Source organism: Drosophila biarmipes, unplaced genomic scaffold, assembly GCF_025231255.1.
Source record: "Drosophila biarmipes strain raj3 unplaced genomic scaffold, RU_DBia_V1.1 ptg000026l, whole genome shotgun sequence".
Classification (NCBI taxonomy): domain Eukaryota; kingdom Metazoa; phylum Arthropoda; class Insecta; order Diptera; family Drosophilidae; genus Drosophila; species Drosophila biarmipes.
Genome location: NW_026114542.1, coordinates 66,984 through 82,500, shown reverse-complemented (window position 1 = coordinate 82,500; position 15,517 = coordinate 66,984). Strand labels below are relative to the sequence as shown.

Genomic DNA, 15,517 nt, shown 5'->3' with positions numbered 1-15,517 from the left:
TGTATTAGCTCTAGAATTACCACAGTTATCCAAGTAACTGTTAACGATCTAAGGAACCATAACTGATATAATGAGCCTTTTGCGGTTTCACTTTTAATTCGTGTGTACTTAGACATGCATGGCTTAATCTTTGAGACAAGCATATAACTACTGGCAGGATCAACCAGAATAATGTTTTTATTCATATTTCATTCATATTTTTTGAATAGAAATTAGCAATATATATGTTGTTATAGATTTTATTTCTATCGAATACGGCCATTTTTATATAGCATTCGTATACGTTTGTTTTCCAATTTATACTTGTTTCGCCACTAATAATAACAAGTTTTTATTGATGTCAAAAAGAATCATATTCTTTATAAACACAATATTTATTTTTCATATATTTTCTTTATATATGCACATTTCATTCTAAAATATCATTTTTGTTCGACATACATAATATATTGTATCCACACATGTACAATTTTTGTTTAACCAATATAAGATATTGAGTTAATCATTTGTATTTTGACGATAAATTTAAAATTTATCTATATATATCCATATAAGTCTCTGGTAATATATAAAATAGAACCGAGTGTATATATATAATTATTACTACTATATTTATTTCTTAAATAATATATACTTATATATTATTTATATATATACTCTTTATTATATATTATATAATTTCTTAAATAACTCTCTTAATAGCTATTTTTTATTATCAACAATATAAGTTGATATTAATATTGAAAATGTATTCATAATTACATTTTTATATTTCTTTGGTAGACTTTTATGTACTATTATTATTTAATAATACACATATAATATAAATCATGTTAGCCTACCTCCTAAAATTAACGATAAAATTCGGAAACAATTTGTTATTCTATGTACAATAGAAACTTGGCCTTTGTTTCAACGTTATTATCTTTGGGCTTAAAATATTAACCGCGGAGCCAAGTCTCGTATTCAAATAAATGAATAAAGAAACAAATTTGACGGATAATATCTTCTCTACTGACATATGTCAATAGCAGACGGCCGGCCCATTGACCATCCTATAGTAGTTTTTGGACACGCTGTCTCCCATTCGGGTATATTCAATTTACTTTGCCACTCACCCATATAGTGTTCTCTTATATAATAAGACAACGCACTTTTATATTCATTATATGGATATATTGCCTTCCTCATATTTGCCACACCACCTATAGTAGTTTTTGGACACGCTGTCTCCCATTCGGGTATATTCAATTTACTTTGCCACTCACCCATATAGTGTTCTCTTATATAATAAGAAAACGCACTTTTATTTTCATTATATGGATATATTGCCTTCCTCATATTTGCCACACCACCTATAGTAGTTTTTGGACACGCTGTCTCCCATTCGGGTATATTCAATTTACTTTGCCACTCACCCATATAGTGTTCTCTTATATAATAAGAAAACGCACTTTTATTTTCATTATATGGATATATTGCCTTCCTCATATTTGCCACACCACCTATAGTAGTTTTTGGACACGCTGTCTCCCATTCGGGTATATTCAATTCTCTTTGCCACTCACCCTTATAGTATTCTCTTATTTAATAAGAATACTAAAATACTTCTCATATTATAGATGTAATCTATTAACTTCTCAATATCCATACGGTTTATGTATGGTATTGACAAAATCCTATGCATTTGCATAAGATTTATTTTGCCACAATTTATAGTACTAGGCCGCCCTCACTAGGTATAAATATCTCATTTCGCTAGTAGTGTATGGGCAAATTCTACTAGCTATTCTCATAAATATGTCACTTATATGCCATATCTATACAATTCATGCACTTTTATATGTATATTTGCTATATTATACATTATTATGCCTTATAGGTATTATACCTATAAGCCACATCCATACGATTGCTTAATATAAATATATGTATAATTTTTTATACATATTTTTTTTTTATTTATGTATGGTTTTTTATTCATATCCATATACTGTATTCACTTTTATATGGATATGATTGGCGTTTTATATAGTATTGACAAAATCATAAGTTTGACCAATACGAGGAGAGGTCCGCCAACGACCACCTCCCTATAGGTGTTTTTGGACACGCTGTCTCCCATTCGACTGCTTACTATACTAGGGGCTACCCGCTCCGTATGATATTCTCTCATATAACAAGAGAATGCAAGAAATATTCGTATTTTATGAATATAATCCATTTATTTTTCAATATCCATACGTTTTACTTAGTTTTTTGTACGGTATTGACAAAATCCTATGCATTTGCATAAGATTTATTTTGCCACAATTTATAGTACTAGTGCCGCCCTCACTAGGTATAAATATCTCATTTCGCTAGTAGTGTATGGGGAAATTCTACTAGCTATTCTCATAAATATGTCACTTATATGCCATATCTATACAATTCATGCACTTTTATATGTATATTTGCTATATTATACATTATTATGCCTTATAGGTATTATACCTATAAGCCACATCCATACGATTGCTTAATATAAATATATGTATAATTTTTTATACATATTTTTTTTTTATTTTTGTATGGTTTTTTATTCATATCCATATACTGTATTCAATTTTATATGGATATGATTGGCGTTTTATATAGTATTGACAAAATCATAAGTTTGACCAATACGAGGAGAGGTCCGCCAACGACCACCTCCCTATAGGTGTTTTTGGACACGCTGTCTCCCATTCGACTGCTTACTATACTAGGGGCTACCCGCTCCGTATGATATTCTCTCATATAACAAGAGAATGCAAGAAATATTCGTATTTTATGAATATAATCCATTTATTTTTCAATATCCATACGTTTTACTTAGTTTTTTGTACGGTATTGACAAAATCCTATGCATTTGCATAAGATTTATTTTGCCACAATTTATAGTACTAGTGCCGCCCTCACTAGGTATAAATATCTCATTTCGCTAGTAGTGTATGGGCAAATTCTACTAGCTATTCTCATAAATATGTCACTTATATGCCATATCTATACAATTCATGCACTTTTATATGTATATTTGCTATATTATACATTATTATGCCTTATAGGTATTATACCTATAAGCCACATCCATACGATTGCTTAATATAAATATATGTATAATTTTTTATACATATTTTTTTTTATTTATGTATGGTTTTTTATTCATATCCATATACTGTATTCACTTTTATATGGATATGATTGGCGTTTTATATAGTATTGACAAAATCATAAGTTTGACCAATACGAGGAGAGGTCCGCCAACGACCACCTCCCTATAGGTGTTTTTGGACACGCTGTCTCCCATTCGACTGCTTACTATACTAGGGGCTACCCGCTCCGTATGATATTCTCTCATATAACAAGAGAATGCAAGAAATATTCGTATTTTATGAATATAATCCATTTATTTTTCAATATCCATACGTTTTACTTAGTTTTTTGTACGGTATTGACAAAATCCTATGCATTTGCATAAGATTTATTTTGCCACAATTTATAGTACTAGTGCCGCCCTCACTAGGTATAAATATCTCATTTCGCTAGTAGTGTATGGGCAAATTCTACTAGCTATTCTCATAAATATGTCACTTATATGCCATATCTATACAATTCATGCACTTTTATATGTATATTTGCTATATTATACATTATTATGCCTTATAGGTATTATACCTATAAGCCACATCCATACGATTGCTTAATATAAATATATGTATAATTTTTTATACATATTTTTTTTTATTTATGTATGGTTTTTTATTCATATCCATATACTGTATTCACTTTTATATGGATATGATTGGCGTTTTATATAGTATTGACAAAATCATAAGTTTGACCAATACGAGGAGAGGTCCGCCAACGACCACCTCCCTATAGGTGTTTTTGGACACGCTGTCTCCCATTCGACTGCTTACTATACTAGGGGCTGCCCGCTCCGTATGATATTCTCTCGTATAACAAGAGAATGCAAGAAATATTCGTATTTTATGAATATAATCCATTTATTTTTCAATATCCATACGTTTTACTTAGTTTTTTGTACGGTATTGACAAAATCCTATGCATTTGCATAAGATTTATTTTGCCACAATTTATAGTACTAGTGCCGCCCTCACTAGGTATAAATATCTCATTTCGCTAGTAGTGTATGGGCAAATTCTACTAGCTATTCTCATAAATGCCTTCTTTATGCCATATCTATACAATTTATGCACTTTTATATGTATATTTGCTAATATTATACATTATTATGCCTTATAGGTATTATACCTATAAGCCATATACATACGATTTCATTTTTTTATTTATATATGGTTTTGTATTTATAACCATATACCGTATTTACTTTTATAAGGATATGATTGGCGTTTTATATAGTATTGACAAAATTATAAGTTTGACAAACACTTTTTTAAGTCTTTTAGTTAAAATTGTCATTTTTAATTGACTATCTAAACACTAGATATATTTGCACATGGAGCAAAGAGTATAAAAATTGGTCGCGTCACTAATAATATCGCGATACATTTTTACTACCATCAAAATACCACATACGTTTATATGTCCTCTTTATTTAATTTGGTTTCTAAACCTCAGGAATAGTTTTAATTATATGTGCGCTCTAAGTTGAATGAATTTCTTGAATCTCTTTACTTGAATTTCTAAGACTTAAAAATATTTATAAATAGATGTCCTATTGCATAATATTTTTTTATCGCTTCACTTATAAAATAACGATCCTGCCTTTCTACCTTTGAATAAACATTCATATAAACATGGAGAAAAAAACGTTCGCGTCACTAACAGTATGTGACGATAAAATTTTGCTAACATTAAAAGGAACATATTTTTATATGTCAACTCTTAGTTGAATTGGTCTATTGCTTAAGATTCTAGACCTTAGGAATATTTTTATATTATATGTTTGCCAATCTTCGCGTCACTAAAAAGATGACGATTCATATTGTTATTATTAGATGGTCGAGTTGTACTTATATTGATATGTTAATCAAATTGGTCTCTTACTTGAAAATCTAGACCTTAGGAATATTTTTATATTATATGTTTGCCAATCTTCGCGTCACTAATAAGATGACGATTCATATTATTATTAGATGGTCGAGTTGTACTTATATTGATATGTTAATCAAATTGGTCTCTTACTTGAAAATCTAGACCTTAGGAATATTTTTATATTATATGTTTGCCAATCTTCGCGTCACTAATAAGATGACGATTCATATTATTATTAGATGGTCGAGTTGTACTTATATTGATATGTTAATCAAATTGGTCTCTTACTTGAAAATCTAGACCTTAGGAATATTTTTATATTATATGTTTGCCAATCTTCGCGTCACTAATAAGATGACGATTCATATTGTTATTATTAGATGGTCGAGTTGTACTTATATTGATATGTTAATCAAATTGGTCTCTTACTTGAAAATCTAGACCTTAGGAATATTTTTATATTATATGTTTGCCAATCTTCGCGTCACTAATAAGATGACGATTCATATTGTTATTATTAGATGGTCGAGTTGTACTTATATTGATATGTTAATCAAATTGGTCTCTTACTTGAAAATCTAGACCTTAGGAATATTTTTATATTATATGTTTGCCAATCTTCGCGTCACTAATAAGATGACGATTCATATTGTTATTATTAGATGGTCGAGTTGTACTTATATTGATATGTTAATCAAATTGGTCTCTTACTTGAAAATCTAGACCTTAGGAATGTAATATATAAAGGATTAAAAATTCGCCACAAAGCCAAGCAAACAATCAATGCATACAAATAGATTGTTGGTTGAACTTTATATAAGAAGTTCAACACAACAAATAAATTATGCAATTTTATTATCGAATCATCAAGCAAAGGATAAGCTTCAGTGGATCGCAGTATGGCAGCTGCTCAACCACTTACAACACCTTGCCTGTTACAAAAGTCGTTTACAATTGATTCTAGGCTTTGTCATTGTATTAAATAATGCTTTTATATGTAACTAGCGCGGCATCAGGTGATCAAAGATCCTCCCAATTTACTATGTTACAAATTACATTGGCATCACATCCATTGTCGTTTAAAAAGTAAATTATAAACTTTAAATGGTTTAGAAGCCATACAATGCAAATTGCCCCTTATTTATCATTGCAGTCCAGCACGGATACGACCTTAGAGGCGTTCAGGCATAATCCAACGGACGTAGCGTCATACCACTGTTCGCTCGAACAAGTATTGTGCCATTGGTCCGTACCTGCGGTTCCTCTCGTACTACGCAGGAATGCTGTCGCAACAACGTTTTGTCATTAGTAGGGTAAAACTAACCTGTCTCACGACGGTCTAAACCCAGCTCACGTTCCCTTGCATGGGTGAACAATCCAACGCTTGGTGAATTTTGCTTCACAATGATAGGAAGAGCCGACATCGAAGGATCAAAAAGCGACGTCGCTATGAACGCTTGGCCGCCACAAGCCAGTTATCCCTATGGTAACTTTTCTGACACCTCTTGTTAAAAACTCTTTAAACCAAAAGGATCGATAGGCCGAGCTTTTGCTGTCCCTGTGTGTACTGAACACCGAGATCAAGTCAGCATTTGCCCTTTTGCTCTATGTGTGGTTTCTGTCCGCACTGAGCTGGCCTTGGGACACCTCCGTTATTATTTGAGAGATGTACCGCCCCAGTCAAACTCCCTACCTGGCAATGTCCTTGAATTGGATCATACCTGAGTAATTGGAGTTATACCAAATTTTCAAATCAAAAATACATAAATGCACCGTTTTATTAAAGAATTTGTTTGCGATTATATAACAAACTCGTGATACTTTGATCAAGAAGCTTGCATCAAAACCCAATACCATAAGATATAATAAATATATCCGTATAATGGCTAGGAAATGATACACGTTCCATTTAATCAAGTAAGTAAGGAAACAATAAGAGTAGTGGTATTTCATTGGCGATACCAAACCGAGGTCTAATATCTCCCACTTATTCTACACCTCTTATGTCTCCTTACACTGCCAGATTAGAGTCAAGCTCAAAAGGGTCTTCTTTCCCCGCTAATTATTCCAAGCCCGTTCCCTTGGCTGTGGTTTCGCTAGATAGTAGATAGGGACAGGTGTGTCTCGGATCCCTCCGAACTTATTTAACGTGACGTGTTCCGCACTGAAGGGATTACAGCCACGGCATTCTAATATACCCACAAGGGAGTATATAATGCAAGGGTCTGGGTTAAGCGCCAAACCAACGCCCTGGACTAGAAGCTATAGCTATGTACATAGCAACCACCCCAGTAGCAATTTAAGTACTTGCTTGTCGGGCAAGCACTCCCCCTTGCATAGGGGCGAGATCTATCTAAAATCTCTACTGTTCTTTGGGTCGCAGCACCCGAGTTGTATTAACGCAACATCCACGTCGAGCCCGGGGACTCTACCCGCGATATAGGTGTCAACCACAGCCACCACGAAACTCCCACTAGGGGGCCGACCTCAATGAGTAGCCTTGGAGAACCACTCAACCCGTGGCACCGAAATTTCAGGCTCGGTGGGCCTCACCCCTTCAGCTCCGACAAGCTCGGATGGGGCAACCATGTCATATTAGTCGCCTCCTACGACAAGCAATGACAAGCTGTGGCAGTATTCTTCGCCGTTGCCACACGGCAAGGGGGTTTTGGGACTATTGTCCCGGCGCCTGCGGTTCATCCCTCGTCGCTTCCATCCTACGCCTCGAGAAGGCAGCATCAGCAAAAGCTCCTAGGAGACGCATCCGTTCTGGGGTCTCGACTACTCCTGCGACGTTCCATCGTTCTTGGACTCGAACAATGCCAAGGGCATCCAAGTCACGCAAATCGCTATAGAGGCGGCACTCACATAGTACGTGAAGCCAGTCCTCACTCTCCTCTCCACATGAGCATGCGGTTGTGGTGCTGAGGGTTCTACCATGGAGGAAAGCGTTGAACGACCCGTGTCCTGTCAGCAAGAATCCGGCTCTTAAGGTGAAGACAAAGTCCTTCCTCTTGTAGACGAACGCTGCCTCTGGGAAAAACTGGCGAGTCACAAAACCGTGAGCCGCTTGGTCCCATCTGAGTTGCCACTCATTTAGCAGACATTCGTCTAGCAGAGCCATCTTGGATTTCCAGTCCAACACAGACAAGTCCTGTCCATAGAGCCAGTCGCTCTCGTCCAGGGGAACGTGCTTTCTGAGCTTAAACTTCACTGCCATCCTGTGAGCATCTAAATCCATTGGAGGAGCACCAGCAAGCACCTGCAGTGCCACCGTGGACACTGTGCGGCATACCGGTAGGCATCCTAATAGGATGGTCCTCTGGCACGAGGTGAGGAGTCTTAAGGACTTGCCCTTGCTCGCCGCCTTGTACCAGACCGAGGCACCGAAGAGTGCACAGGGGACCATGAGTCCGCTGTATATCGTCCTCTTAGCACGGGAGCTGAGCCCCCAATCGACTCGGAGCACCCGTGCTAGCCCTCCGGCAACTCCAGCCAGCCGATCTCTGAGAGCAGAGATATGCGGGAGAAAGCTCATCCGCTCGCCGACTAAGATGCCAAGGTACCGGCATTTGGTGACGTATGGCAGGCTTGCTCCAGCAAACCGTACCGTCGGTCTCCTAGTGTCTGAAAGATTCCCTTTCAGCAACATGATTGCCGTCTTGCTGGTTGACACACTCACTCCAACCTCAGCTCCCCAGGCTCCCACGATGTCCATCAACTGCTCACCCTTTCGCTCCAGATCGGCACGGGAATTCCCATCGACGAAAAGTAGCAAGTCATCTGCAAACGCGCTCAGAGCACAATGTGGCTCCAGGCGCTGAAGCAGCACATCCATCAGTAGGTTCCAAATAAATGGACCACTGACGGACCCTTGCGGGCAGCCCCGTGTAACCGACACTGTGGCCGCTTCGTAACTGCTGATGATACTGGCACTTCGACCGGAGAAATAACTTTTCCACAAGTCTATCTCTCGACAGCCGACGTCGATAAGCCGATCCAGCACCGCGTTCCACTCAACATTGTCGAAGGCACCCTTGAAATCAACAAAGATTCCCAGCACCCTCCTCTCGCGGCTGGTGGAAACGGTGTTTTTAGCGTGCATCCACGCATCCTCAACGCAGCGTCCAGGCCGAAATCCAAATTGCCATCTGCAGCCATCCGGTAGCACATCCTTCAGTCGATTCACCATGATCCCTTCCAGCACCTTTCCGAACACTGGCAAAAGGCATATGCCACGATAAGAGGCAGGATCGCTCCTGTCCTTATCTGGCCCCTTTACCAGCGGTATCACTCTCGGGTGTTTCCACTCGGCAGGAAAATATCCTTCCGAGAGGCATCGAGAGTACAACTTCGTCAGGTGCTGAGGGATAGCACGCCATACCTCCTTGACGATCCCACCCGTGATGCCGTCCATTCCCGGCGATCGCCGGCTTCTCAGCTTCGCGACGCTGGTTGCCACCTCGAAGGCTTCGAGGGTCGGTGGAGCAGCAGGAGTTATACCCTCACGCACTGTGGATTCCGCAACAGGGAAGAAGTTGCGGAGGAGTATATCTGCGCAGTCGTGCCATGTCGTAAGTAGCGCGCCGTTCGACCTAAGACATCCAAGATCGGTTGTCTTTTTCCGGCCTCGGCATATTCGGTAGGCGTGCCCCCATGGATCATCCTTGTGCCGTCCCACGAAGTCCCGCCAGTTTTGTTCCTTTGTCATCAGGATAAGCTTCTTATACTGGCCTGAGGCAAGCCTTAATCCAGCGGCAAGTCGCTCAACATCGCCGGTGCCACTCCGACGAGCTGCCTGCAGCCTGCGCCTCAGTCTCCTGACCTCTTGGCGCTTGGTACTCAGTTCAGGATTCCACCATATTACGTTTCCCCTTGCTGCAGGTATCCTGCGCCCTATTACCCTGTCGCACACTTCATGTACGATGGAGCGAAGGGCTGACACATGATCATCCAACGGCGATTCCTCCAGTTCCTCGAGACATTCAGCTACATCCCTTAGTTCTACTCTGAATCTTCGCCAACTTGCATTGGAGAGCCTCCATTGCGGTACCGGAGCTAGGCTCTCAACGGTACTGCTTGGATCTGGAGTAACCTCAACAGTGATGATGTTGTGGTCACTCAGCTCCCAGAAGTCAACTCTCCATTCGTATGTTGCCCACACACGCGCTGCTTCGTTGGTGAAGGTCACGTCGATATCACTTCTGGAGCGGTGATTATCGAACGTGAACACCTGGCTGGCCGTATTAAGCACACAGACACCGCTTGCGATGATCCACTCGTCCATGTGCTGTCCCCGTTCGCGATTCAGACGGTCTCCAGAGTTAGCTGGAGTTTTGCTGAACCACATCGGGGAAACCGCATTCGCATCAAGTCCGAGGATTGTCGGTGTCCTGCTGGCTAGCAGCAGAACCGTATCCAGGTAGTCAGTGTAGGGCTGCAGGGCAGCTGAGTACTGGCAGTATACGGAGGACAGAAAAATGGTGCCGTATTTTCCTGTGACACTCACGCACACTCCATAATCCGTCGTCAATGTCTCGATGGGCATGCAGATGGCAGACGGGTCGTCCACGATGATGGCAGCTTTCTTCCTTTTGTCAGCGAAGATTCTCATGCCTCCAGGGAGTCCAGTGAGACGCTTGCCTGCGTCCACATAGGGCTCCTGAATGAGTGCGAACAGGTGGCCAGCATCTCTCATCCGCTTTGCAATCTCGATGACAGCGCAACGGCCTCGACCACAATTCGCTTGGATGAAGCTGAACATGTTAATGTCTAGCTTGCACCCTGGCTAGCACAGCGCTATATATCGGGCATCCACCCGAGAGCATATAGTGCCCCGAGGGTAGCCCTTTATGGCGGCAGTTACGGCAGTCCACCGCATTTTTGCACTTCGCCGCGACGTGGTCGTTCTGTCCGCACTGGCGGCAGACCTGGTTTTCTCTAGCGTACCGACACTCGCTGACTTTGTGGTCAAAACCAAGGCATCGGTGGCACGCATAGGTGCGCACTTGAGAGCGGCAGCGGTAAGAGAACCACTTGATATACACCCTCCCGCTTTCGAGAACGGCCAACGCCTGATCATCTACTTCCAGCGTCACGTTTATAGTGGCGCTGTTAGCTGCTGACCAGGGCTTGGTCGCCAGGACTACCGCCTTCTGGAACTCCTTCAGCGACATCTCCTCGAAGTTTTTCTCTTTTAACTCCATCATGAACTCATCCGGCGTCACAGTGGTGTCCACATCCTGTACCGTCACCCTGGGTTTTGCGGCAGTGTTTTTGGACACCTTAAGGCCCACCTCAGCGAATTTTGCGGAGGCAACGATTTTCGACATCTCCGCCTGCGATGGCGTGCGAATAATCGCGCCGCCCCGCTTCAACTCTCGCACCTCATGCACTCTGACGCCCAAAGCAGGCGCTACCTCTTTGCGGACCTTGTCCGCAATTTGCCTCCCTGATAAGGCCGGATCATCACATGCAACGACTGCCGACCAGGTCTCCCGGATTTTCCGCGGTGCGGCTACAGGGGCATAGGGGGCGACAGGGGCAGCAGGTGAGGCGATAAGGTGCGCGCCTCTAGCAGCGGCGGCTGCGTATGAGACGGCCGAGGCAACCGGTGCCTGCTTCTTAAGGCGGTCCTCAAGCACTCCAATCCGTATAAGGAGGGCTGCAACAACCTCCTCGTAGCGGTTGGCTACGGACTGCACCTTCACATTTGTGGCCGGGTTGGCATAGGAGACCATGAACATCCTACCGATCTCCGATCGGATGTCCCCCATCTCGGCAGCGACGGCACCATTACCTCTCCACTCCCTATCCGAGAAGGATTTTAGAGGACTGGCTGGTGCAACGAAGGTCTTCTCGTGTTCAGCAGAGGATGCAGCAGCGGCGGGGGCTGCGGGAGCGGCAGGGGCTGCGGCAAGGGCAGCGACAGGGGCAGCGGCAGCGGCAGCAGCAGGGGCAGCGGCAGCGGCAGCGGCAGCGGCAGGGGCTGTCGCAGTGTCAGCGGCAGTTGCATCCAGTGCCATCAACTTGCACCTAGAGGCGTCCCTCAGCGGCGCTTTATTGCGCTTACCTCTGGGTCGTCCTCTGCCCCCACTGCTTCCCCTACTACTAGCACTCTCACTGCCAGAATCTCCAACATCCATTTTGGGTGGCGCCATCCGCCGGTTATCGGCAGTTCCAACCCAAAAGCTTTTCCACCAAGGACTTACCCCTTTATTATCAGCTGGTCGGAAAGCTCTATCAGCTGATCAGCTGATAAAAGTTTAGCGATGACACAAACCGCACAGCTGTTTTAGGCAAAATGTGCCTAAATAAGCCTAACGCCTCTCTCAAGAGAGCGCCTCTCTCGTGACACACGTGGCGCAATGGAAAATTTCCAATGGGAAAAACCCAATTTCACCCGGTTTCACCACTTTTACACAGGGAAAACACGCGCACTGGGTTCGCAGGCACAAAACACGAATTTTCGTGCTGTTTCTAGCTTCGTATCTGGTCTCTATCAGTCAATATTGGCTACACTCGCGGAGCGTACGGAAAACACGTCTGTTCGCACGAGCAATCTAACACCGACGAGTAGATAGGGACAGTAGGAATCTCGTTAATCCATTCATGCGCGTCACTAATTAGATGACGAGGCATTTGGCTACCTTAAGAGAGTCATAGTTACTCCCGCCGTTGACCCGCGCTTACTTGAATTTCTTCACTTTGACATTCAGAGCACTGGGCAGAAATCACATTGTGTCAACACCCGCTAGGGCCATCACAATGCTTTGTTTTAATTAGACAGTCGGATTCCCCAAGTCCGTGCCAGTTCTGAATTGATTGTTAATTGATAATCGTTATAATTAATAAGAACTAATTGGTTTAACCCAATTAGTATTCTTAAAAATTTTAGCAAGAAAGTTCCACAATTGGCTACGTAACTAAACTATCCGGGGAACAAGTAACTAACATAAATGCTAGAAACTCTATTTACCCAGAACGAGCACATAAACCATGTTATTGTTTCCCAATCAAGCCCGACTATCTCAATCTTCAGAGCCAATCCTTATCCCGAAGTTACGGATCTAATTTGCCGACTTCCCTTACCTACATTATTCTATCGACTAGAGACTCTTCACCTTGGAGACCAGCTGCGGATATTGGTACGGCCTGTTGAGAAGTTTGCGTGTCCCCACCATAAATTTTCAAGGTCCGAGGAGAAAATATCGACACAACAGTATATGTCATGCTCTTCTAGCCCATCTACCATATCTCTCTGCGAAAGACTTCCATGGTAGTACGGCTATAAAACAGAAAAGAAAACTCTTCCGATATCTCTCGACGGCTTCTTTATGGTCGTTCCTGTTGCCAGGATGAGCACGAGGCCCATATTTAATAACAAACGGATACTCAACAGGTTACGGAATTGGAACCGTATTCCCTTTCGTTCAAAATTATTCAAGTATATTAATTTAGCTAGATTTTATATAATATATATATTTGTTTGGCATTTGTATTTTACTTGAAAATTTTCGGCTTTCGCCTTGAACTTAGGACCGACTAACTCGTGATCAACCACTGTTCACACGAAACCCTTCTCCACTTCAGTCCTCCAAGGTCTCATTCGATTATTTGCTACTACCACCAAGATCTGTACCAATGGCAGCTCCATGCAGGCTTACGCCAAACACTTCTACGCATACCATTGTACCTTCCTACTCACTAAAGTTTCAAAATTTATATTACAAGTAATATAAATCATCTACTTTAGCGGTAATGTATAGGTATACAACTTAAGCGCCATCCATTTTAAGGGCTAGTTGCTTCGGCAGGTGAGTTGTTACACACTCCTTAGCGGATTTCGACTTCCATGATCACCGTCCTGCTGTTTTAAGCAACCAACGCCTTTCATGGTATCTGCATGAGTTGTTAATTTGGGCACCGTAACATTACGTTTGGTTCATCCCACAGCGCCAGTTCTGCTTACCAAAAGTGGCCCACTGGGCACATTATATCATAACCTTGAACTTCATATCAAGAAAGTTAAGGTTCTTACCCATTTAAAGTTTGAGAATAGGTTAAGATCGTTTCGACCCTAAGGCCTCTAATCATTCGCTTTACCAGATAAGATTATTTTATATAATATTAAAATGCACCAGCTATCCTGAGGGAAACTTCGGAAGGAACCAGCTACTAGATGGTTCGATTGGTCTTTCGCCCCTATACTCAATTCTGACAATCGATTTGCACGTCAGAACTGTTTCGGTCTTCCATCAGGGTTTCCCCTGACTTCAACCTGATCAAGTATAGTTCACCATCTTTCGGGTCACAGCATATATGCTCAAGGTACGTTCCAGTTAGAGGCATAAATAATATAAATATCATTATACATAACTATATAGAACGCCCCGGGATTGTGTTAATTAGCTATAAATAGTTAAAAAACTAATCCCATTATTAGTCAAGTTAATTACGCTATTAGGTTTATATCCCAATAACTTGCACATATGTTAGACTCCTTGGTCCGTGTTTCAAGACGGGTCCCGAAGGTATCCTGAATCTTTCGCATTGTTAATCCTACAAGTGCATATAATAAACACAAAAATCAATGATAATTATGCCATTATATAATTCCGAAAAATTAACGCACTGTATTCATATAAATCTATCAGCACTTTATCAAATTAATAACATTTATTCTGTGTTAAAATGCAAGCAAATTAATTTGAATAAACTATAAGTTATATTTTATGATAAATTTGGTATGCTAATAGATTACAATGTCCTTATATGGAAAAAATGCACACTATTATCATAATATTGTTTAAATATTACAATTCTAATGATGAATTTTCCATAACGGATATTCAGGTTCATCGGGCTTAACCTCTAAGCAGTTTCACGTACTGTTTAACTCTCTATTCAGAGTTCTTTTCAACTTTCCCTCACGGTACTTGTTTACTATCGGTCTCATGGTTATATTTAGTTTTAGATGGAGTTTACCACCCACTTAGTGCTGCACTATCAAGCAACACGACTCTTTGGAAACATCATCTAGTAATCATTAACGTTATACGGGCCTGGCACCCTCTATGGGTAAATGGCCTCATTTAAGAAGGACTTAAATCGTTAATTTCTCATACTAGAATATTGACGCTCCATACACTGCATCTCACATTTGCCATATAGACAAAGTGACTTAGTGCTGAACTGATTTCTTTTCGCTCGCCGCTACTAAGAAAATCCTTGTTAGTTTCTTTTCCTCCCCTAATTAATATGCTTAAATTCAGGGGGTAGTCCCATATGAGTTGAGGTTGTGTATAACTTTTATATGCAATTAATTCTTTATATATAATGATAAAACATTTTATTAAATTCGTTATATTAATAATATCTGTATATAAATGGCATTTGTTTGATTTAACGAATCAACGAAGAACAATAATATTGTCAACGGTTTTCTATTTTCTAATCATTAATAAGAGACAATTCT

At 40.9% G+C, this 15,517-nt stretch overlaps 1 non-coding gene and 1 pseudogene across 1 annotated transcript in view; both read right to left on the bottom strand.

Moving 5' to 3' along the window:
• LOC127012174 (small subunit ribosomal RNA) overlaps positions 1-170 on the bottom strand; it is a 1,995-nt gene extending 1,825 nt beyond the window's left edge. Inside the window, exon 1 of the ribosomal RNA XR_007765700.1 lies at positions 1-170. This exon is cut by the window's left edge and continues 1,825 nt beyond it. This is a non-coding gene — a ribosomal RNA (small subunit ribosomal RNA).
• Positions 171-5,898: 5,728 nt separating this feature from the next.
• LOC127012197 (large subunit ribosomal RNA) lies at positions 5,899-15,341 on the bottom strand (annotated as a pseudogene).
• Between the last annotated feature and the right edge of the window lie 176 nt (positions 15,342-15,517).